This window comes from Triticum aestivum, chromosome 1B, assembly GCF_018294505.1.
Source record: "Triticum aestivum cultivar Chinese Spring chromosome 1B, IWGSC CS RefSeq v2.1, whole genome shotgun sequence".
Classification (NCBI taxonomy): Eukaryota; Viridiplantae; Streptophyta; class Magnoliopsida; order Poales; family Poaceae; genus Triticum; species Triticum aestivum.
The window spans coordinates 631,405,463-631,422,912 of record NC_057795.1 but is presented as its reverse complement, the minus strand read 5'-3'; the positions used below and the strand labels follow the sequence as shown (position 1 = coordinate 631,422,912).

Here is a 17,450-nt window from a genome sequence, read left to right as displayed (position 1 = left end):
TCGGGTTTATTTTCATCCCACCTCACCTAATTTTTTGGTAGCTATTTTGGTACCTCCTCCCACCTCACATTGACCCGCCACTAACGGAAAAAACCATGTATCGAGTCCTCCACCAGCCCCCGCGCTCTTTAGGTCGTAACCACTGAAGAAAAAATATACGAAAATTAACCAGCGATAAAAAACCCTACGAAAAATAACCAGCGAAAAAAAACATGATGCCAATCACCCGCACGTACGAGCGACGTCACATGAGGCACTCGATCCTCTTCTCGCGATGTGCTCCCGCTCCATCCCCCCCTCCGCCGCCGCCGCCCCCCACCACTCCCCTGTCTCCGGCTCAGCCACCTCCACCTCCACCACCCCACCCTTCTCTCCATCGCCCGCGGCACTCGATCCGGTGCCGCGCCGATCTGGCGGTGGGTGCGGCGTCTTGCTCCGGTGGCGACGACGTCCTTATGATCCAGAGAAAGAGAGACAGGGAGTGGGGGAGCCCATCGCCGCCGCAACATCGATGACCGCCCGCGCGTCTCATTCACCTCCAAGCTTCGACGACGGCAGATTAGCAGCCCCTGCGGCCGCGATGACCCTGGATCTACGGCCACGGCGGTGCCAGCGGCCCGACTCGGTGCAGGACGCAACTAACCCTAGCTGCACTGGGAGCTCGGCTCGCCTTCCCCTCCGTCTCCGGTGGACAAACGCCTCTTCTTTCGCTCCGCCCTAGCTATGGTATAAGCTCCTCAAAAGTCTACTTTCTCTCATGTGCTCGTGTGCCCACGACCATCCACCCGTGGCCAATCAATCTTACGCTGGCCATCACGCCATGGCAAGTTCTAGGATTTTTGGCTTGTGCGGATGCCCTGTCATCCAAAGATCTGTGCTTGTTGTGTCATGTACGTATAATACAGTAGTACTAAGTGTCACCGTTTAGTGGATTTAGGCCTCAATCTCAACATCATCGTTTGATTCACATGGTTCTTATAGATGTGTGCAACTTCTGTGCAAGTCATCCAAGATGTATCTTTGCTTCTTTTAATTTTTTCAGTTGCTTTGATCTCGATAAGATGACTGTGACTGCTCTGTCGGATGGGTTTGGATCACTTGTCCATTTCCAGCAGGACTCACTGTGATTATTCACCTAACCCAATGTTGCTGAGGACAATTTTGATTTGAAGTTAGCAATGCAATCAGCAGCCAGTTATTTATATTCGGAAAACGAGAAATCTCAAGCTTGCTTAAGCAAAGCAAAGTATGTGCCATACTGCCATTAGCTCTTCACAGTCATGGTTGCCCAATTCTGGACTCTGTCAATTCAAATAACTGCACCTTTGGTCCTGACATATCAAGTAAGGTGTTTCATGTTGTCTATTCCACCAGTTCCTTCATTTTGAGATAGTGCCTAAAAGGGTTGATCTTATTGTCTTCTTTATTTTATAATAACTGGCTCCACTGATTACGTATTTGCTCTGTTTGGCTTGCACTTTTATTGCATATTCTTCTCTGACTTTACTACTTAATGTATCTTCGTGTGCATGCAGGTAGACTGGGATGAATCTGCGCCCCACCGATCTTGTTGGGTACCCTCCTATTATGAAGAAGCCTAGAATTTCTAACACAATTGCACCTCTATGATCCGGAGATGTTGGCATGTCAAGTTTTTGCTGGGACCACATTGTGTTCTCTTCTGTCGGCAGATTAAATGATGAAGGCGTTGACACTTTTCCCCAATGTCTGGGCAAAGTCCAGAAAAATGGTGGGACACCATCTAATGAGGAGCGGCATGTTGTACCAGGTTTAGAAGCATCAGGTTCAGAAGGCAGGGGCGCAGACAACATCAATTGATAAGCGTTTAGTAAGCCATAACCTTCCACTTTTTTGTTCATTGATATCATGGTTGCAACTATTATACCGATTACAAAAAAACATGAACAGGGTAGATTCTGTCACATTAAAATTAAAAAATGAACAAAAATAGTTTGTTTAGGATTTAGGTTTGCTTTTCTGTGATTTCACATGGTTAATTGGATTTTGGGGTGCATATATAATTTCGGTTATGCATGATTTTGGTTAACTCCAGGTTATAATTTCAATGATGCATTATGAGCATCTGAAGATTTGTCTGTGTTGGCTTTTTCTCAGCAGTAGTGCTCTTCTATTTTTGTTTTAGATCATGGTCTTATCAACATGATGGGTGTCGATCTCGCGGTGTTTCCATGCCGGGCGGAGTGGAGGATGCCGCTTGCATAGCTGCTTCATCCGAAGGATCGCCATGACGATGATGCCATCGCTTGACTAGGCGAGCCGAGGTGATTCCCCTCATCCTTTCGCGTCCTTCCATGGGGCTCTCCTTCGTGGTGCTGATATGGTGTGCCGCTGCCGGTGAGAGCAGGCAGGATGCGAAGGCGGAGGTTGCCGCTCCCGCAGCTGCTCGGCCCTCTCTCCCTTGGTGTCGAGTTCTTCTTCGACCTTGGCCGTACACCGAGAGAGGAAAGGACACGATGGATGTCAACATGAGAAGGGCAGAGGACGTGCTGGCGCACAAATGGCTCCTGGAGCTGGCTAAGGATTCGGTGCAGCGCCAGGCTTTCGCCGTGGGGATCGTGCAAGTGATTTTTTTGTCCCTCCTCGCGACACTCGGAATAATATAGGAATGCAATTCGGTGCTAAACTGATGGAGTCAAAATTCGACTATCTGCAATTTTATTATCTGGTCTGAATCTGTGCTGATCGTCCCTGGTTGGCCTCGTTGGGTTGGGGGTTAAGTTTTTTGTAGTTGGGATTTCCTATACTTATATATGGTGATACAAAGTTGTACTTGTTAGTAGTTAATGTATGAAAAATAAGCAGGATTCATGCTCCCTTTTTCGCCTTCCTGAAAACAGTACATGTTGTATGTGTTGATGACACTTTAATATGGTGATACAGAGATATGATCTTGACCCTGCTCAAGCTCGTCCACACTGTTGTCACTGTAGCTCCTTCTCTGAGTCTCTTATCATCTGCTTCGCTGCCGGCTTGGTAAATCTCCTGGTGTACTTCTCTTTCTCTCTTGAGCTCTGTAACCCGACCATCGTTGTGGCTGTAATAATTAGATGATAATACTGTTCTATAGAAATACATGTTAGCAACACAGGTTTACCTTGGAAGGAATTATCTTGCAAAAGAAATACAGTAGAAACTGCATTCTTGGGAATTGTTATGGTGTTGTTCTGGAAACAAATGGCATGTCTGAATGCTTGCTTGCTTAAATTAAGTGTATAGGTAAGAGCGTAAAGCCGTAAATTAAGCTAAAATTAGGTGTACCCTGCCTCTAATTTGTTTCAGGTCATGGACTTCTATATTGATAAATCTGCCTCTCATATTATGCAGAAGTTGCATGATCTGAAGAAGAATAACTCACGCCCATACCGCTATTGTTTCAATTAAATGTCCACACATCATGTTCTTATCTATGGGAGTTCTTTTGTTGCATAATGCCCAGAACCTGTTTGCGTTATTGAATATGAAATTGCAAATGTTATTCGCGTTAAGCTTGCTAGGAAACGGATTTTGGAGGTATGCATACGGTTCTCTATTGTAATAAAGTAATTTATTTGAATTATTGGTTACTTTCCCCTTTTGTTTGTTCAAGGATGTAAGTTGTCCCCTGATGCATGGTCCTACCATCCTAGACACATTTGAAATTTATTTTATTGTCTCATTCATGGACAACGGATTTAGTTTGCTTCTAATTATGTGCTGGATGGATTATAACAAGGTTAGACTATCTGACCTTCTCAATGTTAAGCCTTTGTAACCATGATGGGGATTTTTGCTAATGTTTTTTTGGCTAGAACATAGTAGATGGACAGAATCAAAACTCTAAATTTGGTGTACCAATTAAGATGTTGTATTTCACATGCTCTAGACATGCTATAGACATATTGCTTCTGTCATTTTGATTAATTAGTGGTAGATGCATATAGTTAAACTGAATAATCAGCTTCTTTCCTATGGCATGTATGTCGTGGCAAGATGCCTACTTACTACACCAATTCTCATTGGAAATAATACTCTTTGTCTTTGGGACCAATTTCAGTGGTGACTTAATAACTAATTTTGTAGTTTCTGCTTTCGGTTGTGAGGATGCAGACTAACAGTGCTGTTGATTGTACAAGAGCCTGCAAAAGGGAGGATAATTTATTGGACACTGTTTGTAATCGGCGAGCTGGCCAAAACTGGGTCAGTCGCCTCGTCACACAAACGCGCACGCACATGGACCCACGTGATCGCTTGCCCATCGCTCGCCACACAAACCTTATCCCCACCTCCCGTGAGTATCTATCCAGTTCATCCCCACAAGCACATGGACTACTGCGATGGGAGGTGGGTTCGGCATGCCGCGCAGGGGACATCGGCAGCGGCGGCGAGTGGGAGGAGCACACACGGCGGGTAGGAGGATGAGAAGAGGAGCGAAGTGAAGGAAGAGGTAGACGACAAACTGAGGGGATAAGAATCCAACGGCTCGGGTGCGACCGGCCAAAACTTTGGGCTAGTGCCTATTACTGGCCCAATTTTAATTATACAAGCACTTTCTTGCCGACATGAATTCATAACCTTTATTATAGTACTCGGTACTGTGTTGTCTAATGCTCCCTGAACTAGAAAAATTTGCATTTAGGTTGTACTTCCGAGGAGCACACCGATGCGGGATGTCGCAGTCACTGGAGATGATGGCAGGGTTTAGAGGGTTTGCCGGCGACAGAGGTGCCGACTCGGGTAGGGGCCGATGAGGTAGTGTGTGACAACACTTGCTGGTAGTGGATGGTGGTGGGAAGTGGTTGGGCAGGTATAGGTGGGTGGGTCATTAGAGTGGACGAAGAAAAAGGTAGGCAGTGGGAGGAAGAGAATAGTAGCAACAACAGGTTGTCACCAGTGTAGGAGAGGCGAGGGGTTAACCAGGCTTGAGTGTGGGGTGTGTGATGTCGCGGTCACTGGAGATGGTTGAGGGATTTAGAGGGATGACTGACGTCAACGTCGGCGGAGGTGGTGACTCAAGCATGGGGAAGTGTTCGACAACACTCGTCGGCTATAGGGTGGCGGTGGCAGGTGGTTAGACAGCAGGGAGAGGTGGGCGGATTGTGGACGAAAAAAAAGTAGCGACGAGAGGAAGAAGAAGAACCGGTAGCAGAGGTGGGTCGTCGTTGGCGGAGAAGAGGTAGGGGATTAATGGATTCGAGTGCAGGGTACAGGAGGTCTGTGGTGACTCCGTGACGGAGATGATGGTTGGGTTTAAAGGGATGGACGGTGCATCATGTTGTAGTATTTTGTTTGCACAATCCATCCCAAGAAAACATATAAATAAAAGAAATTGGTTAAATTATGTTAGAAATATCTATTTGGGTGGAGATATGAGGAAGACTGCAGCTCATGACAGTCGCTTTCCTCTGTCGATTTTTTTTGAGGGAAACACCAGGACTCTGCTGCGTATTTTTATTAATTTTTTAAAAAATATACAAAGGTTCTGTACAGATTAAAAAAGAAAAGAAACTATACAGCATCAGGATCAAAGTCCTGAGAAAATAACCCAAAAGAAAAGGAAAGAAAAAGAAAAGAATATCTACAAAAAGTACATCATACACAAAAGATATGCCTGAGAAGAGTGCTCCAGCCATGTAGGCAGGTAGTTTCTTAGTGAGAATCATGTAGATCATCCATTGTATCTCCTACTCTATCAATTCCAGAGTGGCATGCTGAAGGTGCCTTTATTTGAAGTCATGTGCCCATTGCTCCAAGTTTGCATATTCTTCTCTGGTTGCTCTGTGGACTAGCCATTTCAGTTCTTCTTTGAAAGTCTTTCGGCATCTATAAAGGCTGGGTGTTATTTTATTGAATATGAATTCATTTCTTGTGATCCAGATTGCCCAAGCAGCAAGGATGATAATCTCTAGGGAGAAGGGGAGATCCAGCATCTCCTTTAGGTTATTTATCTCCTGTTGAATGCCTTGGTAGGTGGGAGCCTAATTGGCTGCTAAGTATGTCCAACAGATTCTGGAAGAAGGGCAATTGAAGAACAAATGATCTCTGGTTTCTAAGACCTGCAGACCACAAAGCACACAAGTATAGCCAGGCAAGAAAAAATTCTTTCTATGAAGCATGGCTTTGGTGTTTAGCCTGTTGTGTACGAGCATCCAAAAGAAAATCTTGTGCTTAAGTTGGCAGCAAGTTTTCCAGAGCCTGTATCTCATGAATGGTTGGTTGTTATTCCTTTGACCATGATATTGTTATTATTTAAATGTTCTAATATATTGTACAAAGCTTCCATTATGTTTTCAGAAAAATCACTGATCCAAAAAAAGAGCTCTCAAATATATATTTTAGCTCATTAGATCAGTTGTAGAAATCATGTGCCATTTTTATGTTCACGTCATCATTTGATTATATTTGCCATAACTTGACCTGGTGCTCTTCAACGTACACTACAAGGTCTCAAATTTCTCTTAATACTCTTTACAATTCTTAACGCAATCCTTTCAGCGGGATAAAAATATATTTACTCAAATGGTTCCTATCGTCGCTACACAAAATATCATTACTTTTCACTCTTAAGGAGATACTTTAACCAACTGTTCCTAGAATTTTAATATGGGATATGCATTCTCCTTTTGTTGATATCTTTTATTATGTTGATACGTCTGATTCGGTGGACTAGCATAACAAATGTAAATGTGAATGTGAAGAATGAAAATGTGGGCTTTTCTATACTTATGCGTGATTACATCATATTTGTTTTTATCATGTTATGCATGGAAAGTTGATAACCCTGACTATAGGTAAGATCTTATACGGGCAGTTCCATCTGGATTTCTTTGTATGTACTGATTCAAATTACATGTAATTTATTCCCTCAATAAAAATTACATGTAATTTATTAAATTCTACATCAGCCAAGGACGGGGCATCGTACAAGCGACAGTGACTGCAACGAGGCAAGATGTCAATCTTGGCGCTGGCACCGGAGACTGTGAGCACAACTGGGGGGCGAGGCGTCAACAACAGCTGCATCGCCCGTGTTGGCCCCTTGAGTTTTGGACCTGCCGCGCTCCAGTTCTGGAAGCTGTCATTCCCATTTATCCCCTCTAGCGGCCTTCAGATGAGCAGAAATCTTCTGCTCCATTAAGGCAAACATCCAGGGATCGACAAATCTTCTGCTCCATAAAGATGATTGAAAGGCTCTTTCCAAGGATAATGTGAATCTTGTGCATTTAACTTTTTAGTATAATTTTTCCAGTACGATGTTTATTTTCTGAAAACTATATCACCGTTGTAGGTTATCTGATGAAAATTACATTCTATGCTTGGCAGTGTTTTATATCTATGTTGTGGGGCGTCTCTATGGAAGGGATGGACATAGATAACATTGACTTGAACGGCCGCATGGTGCCACACATCATGACCCACGAGAGGGGAGTGGGGAGTGGAAGATAGTGTGCCTGCTGCTCCATTGGAAGACCAACATCAACCTTGAAGACGGACATAATCATTTTTGATTTATTTACATGCATTGCAACCCGTTGTGCCGCGGCCGCTCTTTGCTTGGACATGGCAAAGCTTAACTTGGAGACAGACTAAAAAACCAGTGGCGACTAAGTCAAGAAGCTCAGAAATTGATAGATCAATCTATGGCCTATTGTTGAGGAGGTAAAGGATTGCATGCAATGAAGGGAGGAGTTCAGGGTGGCATGGGTGAGATGCTTGACTAATGGAGCTTCTCATTGGCTAGCAAATGAGGGTTGTGCGAATAAGTTATGTAAAACTTGGGCTTGGTACCTGTCGGATTGTATTCGTGATGTTTTGAACTCGGATCATGCCGAAATGAATGAATAAAACATAACCCATTTCAACTATTTTTTTATTTGAGTTGTCAATAAGAGCATCTATAGTTGGATTTAGCAATTTTGCCCCCCTAAATGTCAACAGTCGCGGCCGGTCAGTGTCTGTTTTGAGCCCCTATTTGTTCGTGCATGCAACCATACTTCTCATTTTTCTTTTATATCTGGTGAGTTGCATGTGATTGGTGGAGATGAAGAGATAGAAAGAATAGAAGAAATGGTGGGCTAGGGCAGGTCGTGTCCTAGGTGGCGGATTGACCAAGTGCGTTTATGAGCCGTCATATCCTCCCCTTATTTGGTGTCAATATGAGTGTTTGTGAGGAACCTGACTTGTAAGCATGATATGAGGGGTCTGGTTGGGTCACCTTTTTCTTCTCTCTCCTATGGGGCGACCGATCGGGCGTGTCTGCAGATGTTTGAGCAGGATTTGAGGGGACCAGCCATAGGTGCTCTAAGATTATTGTGTTTGATTGTACGACGTGTGTTAGATGATTGTCAAAAAAATGTGTCTTAGCTTAGCCGACATTGTTCTCAGTTATTTAGCTCACTGAGTAGGAGCGGCAGAGCTTAGTGGAGACCAACCTAGGTCGTCGCCCCCCAGCCCATGGGATTTCTTCATACTATTTCTCAGTAAATTATTTAGATAATCCATGAAATCTGGCCAAGCCTCCCCCGCCCCCCTCCAAGACCATTGCCCCTCCTAAGATGTGGCCCAAGCGGTAGTACCAATGAGTACCATCTTTTTTTTCAAAGGCCCGTGGCAACGCACGGGCGTTTTACTAGTTATTTCTAGAGGCCCAAAGATTAAGTTCCCAGTCGGCGGCAAGCGGCCCTGCTACCCATGCCGGTGTCGACCTCAACTCGCAAGGGTCAGCATCGGAGGGGTTCCCGGGGCTTGGGCTCTACAGAGCCTTCCTCCAGAGCAACGATGGAGAGCTCCTCCCTCGGCGCGTGAGGGGCTCCGGGCTCCCTCCCTATCGTGAATGACTTACGTGATGAGTTAGCTCATGCTTTGCTTCATGAAGTGTTTTTTTATTTCGTGAAGCTTGATTGACGACTTGCATGTTTAAGTGGGATATCTCATTTGTATGGACAAAGTAAAAAATTATCATGTTTTGCATGCTTGATTTGTATAGATGGTTCGTTTATGTCAATTGTGAGCGGGAGGAGGCCACAGAAGAGACGGCCACACCAAATCCGGCAGGAAATAGGGTCCAAAGTAGTCAAATGATTGAGAAAGAGCATTTATTGTCAATCTAACCCTGCCATCCATACACCTCTTTGGTTTAGAGTTAGTTTAGGGTTAGAATCTAACTCTAACCTCTAACGGAGTTAGAGTTCTCCTCGTCTCGGTTCATCGCCATCATACTTTCACAATTCCTGTGTTTTCGGTATCCTGCGAATCAAAGAGGCCCTTTTTTTGCGGGAAAAATCAAAGAGGCCCTTAGACTGGTTTAGGTCCGGTTATTTTTTATAAACGTGTTATGTCCAAAATTTAATGAACGTGCTCCGGTTTCCACAAAAATAATCCGGTTTCATGTAGTAATTCATTCATTTATTTATTCTTCTGAGAAATGTAAAGCTACGATGCCTGCGGTTGCCAGCACCATTTGGAAACGCTGCGTGGTGCGGGGCCGCAGCTCGGCGCCTTGGATGATTTGGCACAGCCGACTGCCGCTCGCGTCCATCGCCTCCATAGGTGCTTGTGGCTTCTGGTCACTTGGTCTTGGATTGGAGTGAGCAGTGTTGCGCAGAGACTTGGGAGTAGATGGATTGGAGTGGTGGGGCGCCTTTATTATATGAGAGTACAAACTCTGTTGCATTCACATCGTGCTGGATCTATTCTGCTTCTCCAATTAATTCCCTCTGCATGTAATTGAGGATGCATCATTGACCGTTCAACGTCTCGGGAATCGCTACCCTCTCCCTCCTTGGTATTGAAGCACCTATGGACCCATCGACGACGAGGTGCCTATGGTGACTTCGTAAATTTCAAGATGATAGTGCCGTGCGTGTGTGCGTTCATAGGGTGAGTGTATGCGCGTGTATATGAGCGCTTACATCTGTACTGTGTCAAAAAAACGTAAATGCGTGTCAAAAAGAGACTAGTCAGTATACTCAATATTGTGCACCTCGGAGAGGAAAACGATAGAACTAGTGCGTATTTATTTACGATGCAGATTAACTCATTTTGCTCCATATGTACTCCGTCACTGTGTAGTCTAGTCATTTGTTGAAATCTCTAGAAGGGCAAATACTCATTTCTGGTTTACAGGGCTATACTAGCAAGTAGTTGTACTTACTAGTACAATAGTGAGCTCACATAGCAATTTTGTCTCATGCAAGAGCCTGGCTATATGCGTGCTCCAATGCTCGCAACTGCAACGTTCGGTTTGCACTTGGCTCTTCGCCTCTTCGAGAAGACGAACAATGATGTTACTACTACTGCTTCTACAGTGTCGTATCCACTTCTGTATGTCCGTCCACCGCGAGCGGGACGGATAGCTTGTTGTAGAAGTACTACTAAGAAAAAGCCCCCCTCGTTTGCGAGCAACCGCGTGCATGGGCGAGGGAGAAGGCGTGTAGTAAAATCAAGCTTCTCCTCGTTGTATGAGTTGACGCGACACATCATAGCACTGGCCCCACTTGCTTGCCTCTAAACTTGGCTGAAAGACCCGCAGTGTACAATATATTTGCTGTAACCTCTAATATTTATCCACCACAAATTAAAATATATGTGGCCGTATGCATCGTTCTGATGCAGAGGCCGGGGAGTCCCGCTTTTCGAAAAAACAAATTAAAATATATATTCCTGTCTTGACCAGATGAGCGTGCAAACTACAATCACCAGGGTGACAGGTAGGGCCAGAAGACTATTTTAATTTTTTTAAAAACTTCGAGACTACCATATAGCATGGAGCCGACCCCAACGATTTTAAGCTTACAGGCACGGTACACGCTATCCTATACTACTCTACACATGAAACTGCCACACGAGCGTCTGGGCTGTGCTTGGCTCTTCGCCTCTTCGGGAAGTCGAACAATGATGGAGTACTACTGCACTGGAGGAGTACTATAGTACGCTTCTGGCTATCTGACACCGATTGAACTGCTGCATGTCCACCGCGTGCGGGAGGGAGAGCGTGTAGCGAAAGCTTCTCCTAATCTTGCCAGCCACCACGCTCATGGGCGAGGGAGGGACGCTCCTGCCTTTGCGTGTATGACAGGTGGGCCCGACAGGTGTGTGGCCAACCTGTCATACAGCCAAAGGCAGGTGCAGTTAAGTCCGCGAGGGAGAGGATAATCAAACTTCTCATTGATGTACGAGTTGACGCGACACATCAAAGCAGTGCACTCGATATATTTCAATAATTTGTGTTTACCGATGCATTAATTACAATGCATGCATGCATGCCGTGACTCTCCTTTTGATACTTGCATGTGTTGATTTAATGCACCTTGAAGTAGTATAAAATATGTGACGGCAAAGCTTTGTAGTGCCCCGGCCCAAGTCAAGAGATGGTTGTGCACGAGGAGGGCGAGATCATGCAGACCGAACAGGACCCGACGATGGAGATCTCTAAGGTCTCGATGGACCTCACTGTGCTCCACTTCCCCTTGTGCCTCCGCCCCTTGACGCCACCAGTGTATGAGGTTCGAATACACCTGGTCTGTTCGGCTGATTGAGCAAGGTGCATGTTTCTTGATTGATGTGCTGTTCGATTGATTTCTGCAGTGCAAGGGAGGGCACCTGGCCTACGCGGACTGCCGCATTGAGCGCCCCGGGAACCAGCGGCAGTGCCAGAAGTGCGAGCGTGGCAGTGGCTTCGACGTGCGGAACATGGCGGTGGACTCCATCCTTTCGTCGGTGAGGGTGGAGTGCCCGCATGAAGGCTGTGGGCTCAACGTCACTTACCACAAGCTCGCCGATCACCAGAGCGTGTGTCCGCTCGCGCCCTGTAAATGCCCCGTGCCTGTCTGCGGCTACGAAGGCCCGCCGCCGGTGCTCTACCACCACATCAGCACCGTGCATCCCATGCCCGTGCACAGGATCCAGTACGGCAAGGTGCTCCAGCTGCAAGTGCCACTGTCGGAGCCACGGCTCTTACTGTTCACAGAGGAGGACGGCCGCACGTTTTTCTTGGTCGGCGGAGTGCTCGACATCGGTGCACCTATCGCCGTGTCGGTCGTCTGCATCAGAGCGGGGGCGTCCCCAATGCCGCACTACGTGGCCAAGCTGTGGGCGAACGGCCCGCCGAGGGAGCCCAAAGGCACGACCGACGCTGTCAAGGTGCAAATGGAGGTGACAAGCAGCAAGGATCCCGGCGACGTCGACGTGCAGGAGCTGACCTTCTTGACAGTTCCGCCCAAGCTGCTGGCCGGGGCTAAGCTGGTGTCCCTCCACATTCAGATTGACAAGCTCACGTCCTAAGTGTTTCTACAATGCCTTCTGTTTATCTTAGTAATATGCTAATATAGGGATTACCTTGGTCTACTTTAGCTTAAGAAATGGTGGGTTTTGGTGGCGATGCAGCAATTACTTCGACATCAGATCAGTAATTTCCAACAGTCGAACGGATATTTTGTGTCCGTTGGATATAAAGTTCCTTTGGGTAAGAAGTATTACTTATCAAAATGGATAAAATGAGATGTATGTAGACGTATTTTTGTTCTAGATACGTCCCTTTTTATCCATTTTGATGACAAGCACTCCCTCCGTTACACAATACATTCCTTCCATTTGTCAAAATATAGATGTATCTAGATATGTTTTAGTATATAGGTACATCCATGATAGAGCCAATCGGATGGTTGAGAACACTACAATTCGTAGCTACAGATGCGTGTGTGACTCCCAAATGCAGAGGCGGGGGTCATCATCCTCCTTTTTGAGAAAAAACAGACGCGTGTGTGAGAGGACGAGTGCGTGCGCGCACCTCTTCTCTTCCTGTATAACGTAACTAAACTCAGAGTACAAGTTTTTGTGGGTGGCACGATGGTGTGTGCGAGAAGTCCCGAGATATAGGTTTAATGCGTCTAAAAAAAAGACTAGCCTAGAGCTCGCCACGCGGCTATTCCTGTCGAACGCCCCATTAACCGTAAGATATGTATACGACGGTGCTAGTTATTGCACGTACATAGCAGTACTCCCTCCTTTCTGGTTTATAGGGCTTAATTCAAAAATCTCACCAACCATGATGGTGAGTGCTGGAATATTTTTTGTAGTTTGCAAAAGCACCTAAATAATGCTCTTGTTTTTCTCAAAAAATTATGTTTATCAATGCATTAATTGCAATGCATGCATGCATAAGGTACATGCATTGGTCAATTTTCTCTTAATACTTGCATGCAATGATTTAATGCACCTTGGAATCTGAACATGTGTTGGGGAACAACCAAATTGAGCCTTATAAAATGGAAAAACTAAAATTTTGAGATAAGCCCTATAAAATCGGAAAGTAGGGAGTAGAAAAAGAACTACTCCATCCGGGAATAGTGCCGCACTTCGAAACTAGAACAGTCAATAAATTTTGAGCTTGCGTATCGTCATATTCCAAATTACTCCACGCTATATTGAATTGCAAACCCGTTCACACCGATCACAACCTAAACGGTTTCCCACTTAGGAGCGTATTAGTACCACACTATATTGAATTGCAAACCTGTTCACACCGATCACAACCTAAACGGTTTCCCACTTAGGAGCGTATTAGTACTCGGTTATAAATACTAGTATGCCAAGATGACTGCACATTCCTCCTCAAATCCTCATCCACAAAAACAAACAAGTCATTCAGCATCCTTCCCTTACATCTGCCATGTCCAGCGTGAGTTCTGGGTCGAGAGATTGCCACCAGGGAGAGGCGAGCATGGAAGCGGAAGCACGAGAGATGTCCCGCCTCACTGCGAGAGCAGCCGACATGTCCCGCCACGTGGAAGTAGCAGCACAGAGGTCCCGCCGCGCCGCTGAAGCAGCATGGAGGTCCCGTCGTGCCGCTGAAGCAGCACGGAGGTCCCGCCGTGCCGTCGATGTAGCAGACTGGTCCGGCCGCGCCGCGGAAGCAGCAGAGATGTCCCGCCGCGCCGCGAATGCTGCAAAGATGTCCCGCCGCGCCGCGGCGGCCTGGGAAAATTTCTCGTGGGCAGGCGACGACTGTTATAGGCGCATGCATGCGATCGTCCATAGCCAGATGGATTAGATCTCCGGCTGGGCGAGGTTGCAGGATGACATGAAAGCCTCGTTTGAACAGGCTACCGGCGTCATCCGACACTAAGGGAGGGCAATGAGAGGCTCCGGGCCGAGCACGACCTGCTGAGGGACAAGATCGTCCGGAGTGCAGACTAGCAGGAGGAGACCAGTGCCTTGTTTAAGAGGACCGGCGTCATCGTCAAGAAACTTATAGATGAGAATGACATGCTCCGCAACAAGCGCCAAAGGCTGGTGGAGGAATCCTTGGATGTTCTGAAGCAGCGTATTGAGGACACGAAAGAGCTCATCGCCGCTCGCCGCGGAGACTAGTTCCCGCGGCCTAGAGCAACGCATCAAGAAAGTAGAGATCAACGAGCCAGATCCTTGTCTTCCTTCTTATTTTGCCCTTGTGTATTTCAGGCTTAGCCGCATGTGGCTTTTTTAATTATCTTTCTAATTATGTAAGACAATTAATCGTCCTTATATATTCATCAGTCTTGCTATAAGTCGCAGTAGATGCTATATAGGTCCATCGGATCTTACATCAAGATCCGTGCTTTCAGATTTTCTTTTTTCTATCTTAAATCTCAGTCGAGTGAGACATAGCCACGCCATTAAACAGAGGCTCGGGTTCCATTAATGGAGACCTTGGGAGAGAGGTGGACGGCAGATGGAGGTCAAAGGGCTCTCCTCCCGATAAGCACGCGCAGGGGTCTGATCACACGCCTCTCGTACTCAAATAGCTACCCTGCACGGCGCCTCCTAGCTAATAAAAAATGGGGACGCGTGGCGGCACGTAAATGGTACTAGTAAGTAGAACGCCCACGGTTTCAATAATACTTGTGTTTCCGATTGTAACATGACAGCACTTGTTCCAAAATGACTTTGTTGATTATTAATGTGTGCGCCTTTGCAAATCGGACTACAAAATTACCACAGCATGTTGGTGCCATGTCATGGCACCAAGCAAAGTTCATTATTTTCATGCGTGTTTTGGATTTACAGGAATTAAAAACTAAGTTTCTCAATGTTTCCAACCCAGCCACGACGCCCAGAATTTTGAATTTCATTCCCATTTCTTGCATCGAACCTAGAAATTTACCCGAGGACACACATGTGATTTTTCAACCAACTTTGGTGCACTGGAACATGTGCTTGTATTCCAAATTTGAATTATGCACACAAAGGTGACATGTTCCCTCCCAGAACCACGAGCCTTCTTGAGAGAAGCTCCGATTTGAAAGAAGCTTATACCAAAATTTGTTCCTATTCGGCCAATTTTTTTTACCACGACATGGTACTACCATGACATGACACCATGACAAGTTTCATGATTTTAAAACCAAGTTTCTCAATGTTCTCGACCAAGCCACGATGCCCAGATGTTTGAATTTTGTTCTCATTTTTTGCATGGGACCTAGAAATTCACCCGAGGACACAAATGTGATTTTTCAACCAACTTTGGTGCATGGGAGCATGTGCTTGTAGTTCAAATTTGAATTATGCACATTAAATGACCAAAAACTCAATTAATGTGTAAATAAGGCCAAACGAAGCCGAAATAATTCCAAAATTTAACAGGGCACTCATGTGGTTCTATGTTGCCTTTGTAAATAAACTCAAGGGGGACAGCGTATATCGTTTCGCACTCAAAGGTGGCACGTTCCCTCTCAGAACCACGAGCCTTCTTGAGAGAAGCTTTGGTTTGCAAGAAGCTTATACCAAAATCTGTTCCTAGTCGGCCAATTTTTTTACCACAACAAGGTAGTACCATGACATGACATCCATGCCAAGTTTCATGATTTTCAGACGTGTTTTGGATTTACAAGAATTTTGAAACCAAGTTTCTCAATGTTCTCGGCCGAGCCACGATGCCCAGATGTTTTAATTTTATTCTCATTTCTTGCATGGGACCCAGAAATTCACCCGAGGACACAAATGTGATTTTTCAACCAACTTTGGTGCACGAGAGCATGTGCTTGTAGTTCAAATTTGACTTATGCACATTAAATGACCAGAAAATCAATTAATGTATAAAAAATGACAAACAAACCCGGAATAATTCCAAAATTTAACAGGGCACTAATGTAGTTCTATGTTGCCTTTTTTAAGAAACTCAAGGGGGGGGGGGCAACGTATATCGTTTCACACTCAAAGGTGGCACGTTCCCTCTTAGAACCACGAGCTTCCTAATCGGCCCAATTTTTTACCACAACATGTTAGTGCCATGACATGACACCATGCCCAGTTTTATGATTTCTAGGCGAGTTTTGGATTTACATGAATTTAAAATCTAAGTTTCTCGATGTTCTCTGCCGAGTCATGACGCCCAGATGTTTGAATTTCATTCTCATTTCTTCCATGGGACCTAGAAACTCAACCAAGGACACACATGTGATTTTTCAACCCACTTTGGTGCACCGGAGCATGTGCATGCAATTCATATTTATCATGCACATTAAAAGTCCAGAAAATCAATTAATGTATAAAAAGGCCAAATGAACCCGAAATAATTCCAAAATTTAACGGGGCACTCATATAGTTCTTTGTTGCCTCTGTAAATAAAATCAGGGGGAGGCAGCGTATATCGTTTCGCACACAGAGGTGACACGTTCCCTCTCGAAACCACGAGGCTTGTTGAGGGAATCTCCGGTTTTGCAAGAAGCTTATACCAAAACTTGTCCCAATTCAGCCAAAAATTATACATATGAAAACAGGGTTTAGATTATCCCGAACATCTCGCTACCTAGACCAATAATGTACTATGATTTGAATTCAACGTAAACTGGATACAAATATTTGAATTGGCGAGCGTATGGTACATGTAGTTCATAGTGAAATATGATTACTGCTATATGCAATGTTTTTTGTTATCAAGATAATATTTAAATTATTGTATAACTTGACAACAATCATATTCAAATAAGGAGAATTGATTCAAATTTAGTCCATATGGTAGACGGCAATATATATGGTCACATGGTGGAGTAAAATGTTCATATATGATGGAAGATCAAAATGTACGACAACATCAATTATAAACCGCAAGGTCACCTAACGATATATTCGAATTCAACATAACGTGAATTGATTTGTTTTTTGTTGTTGTTGAGGGAAGTGCGAATCGATTTGGTACTGTGCAGGGTAATCTTGTTCTCCCGATTTTTTTTACATTTTTCTTGTAGTTTTTTCAATGGCATCTATAGCAATATAGTAAAAGGGGACATGACTCTTGTGTCTTGTATGAATTGTTTTTTTACATGTTAAGTTTGTTCTGCCGAACAAGGAATCTGCACCTTGTTATCCCGAAATTTTCAAGCTCGAGTATCTTTTGTCTCACCTTCTTTGAAACTCCCACCTCTTCAACCCGCGCCGCGCCTTGTTATCCCGAA

The 17,450-nt window shown here is 45.1% G+C and overlaps 1 long non-coding RNA gene across 3 annotated transcripts; it reads left to right on the top strand.

Annotated features, from left to right (window-relative positions):
- The first annotated feature begins 227 nt into the window (after positions 1-227).
- LOC123143580 (uncharacterized) lies at positions 228-2,856 on the top strand. 3 transcript variants are annotated; one of them, XR_006470951.1, is made up of 4 exons: positions 228-726; positions 1,536-1,849; positions 2,165-2,303; positions 2,387-2,856. It is a non-coding gene; the product is annotated as an uncharacterized lncRNA (long non-coding RNA). The 3 variants fall into 3 exon arrangements; XR_006470952.1 differs by having other exon boundaries at positions 228-1,343; XR_006470949.1 differs by having other exon boundaries at positions 228-1,849.
- Positions 2,857-17,450: the final 14,594 nt, after the last annotated feature.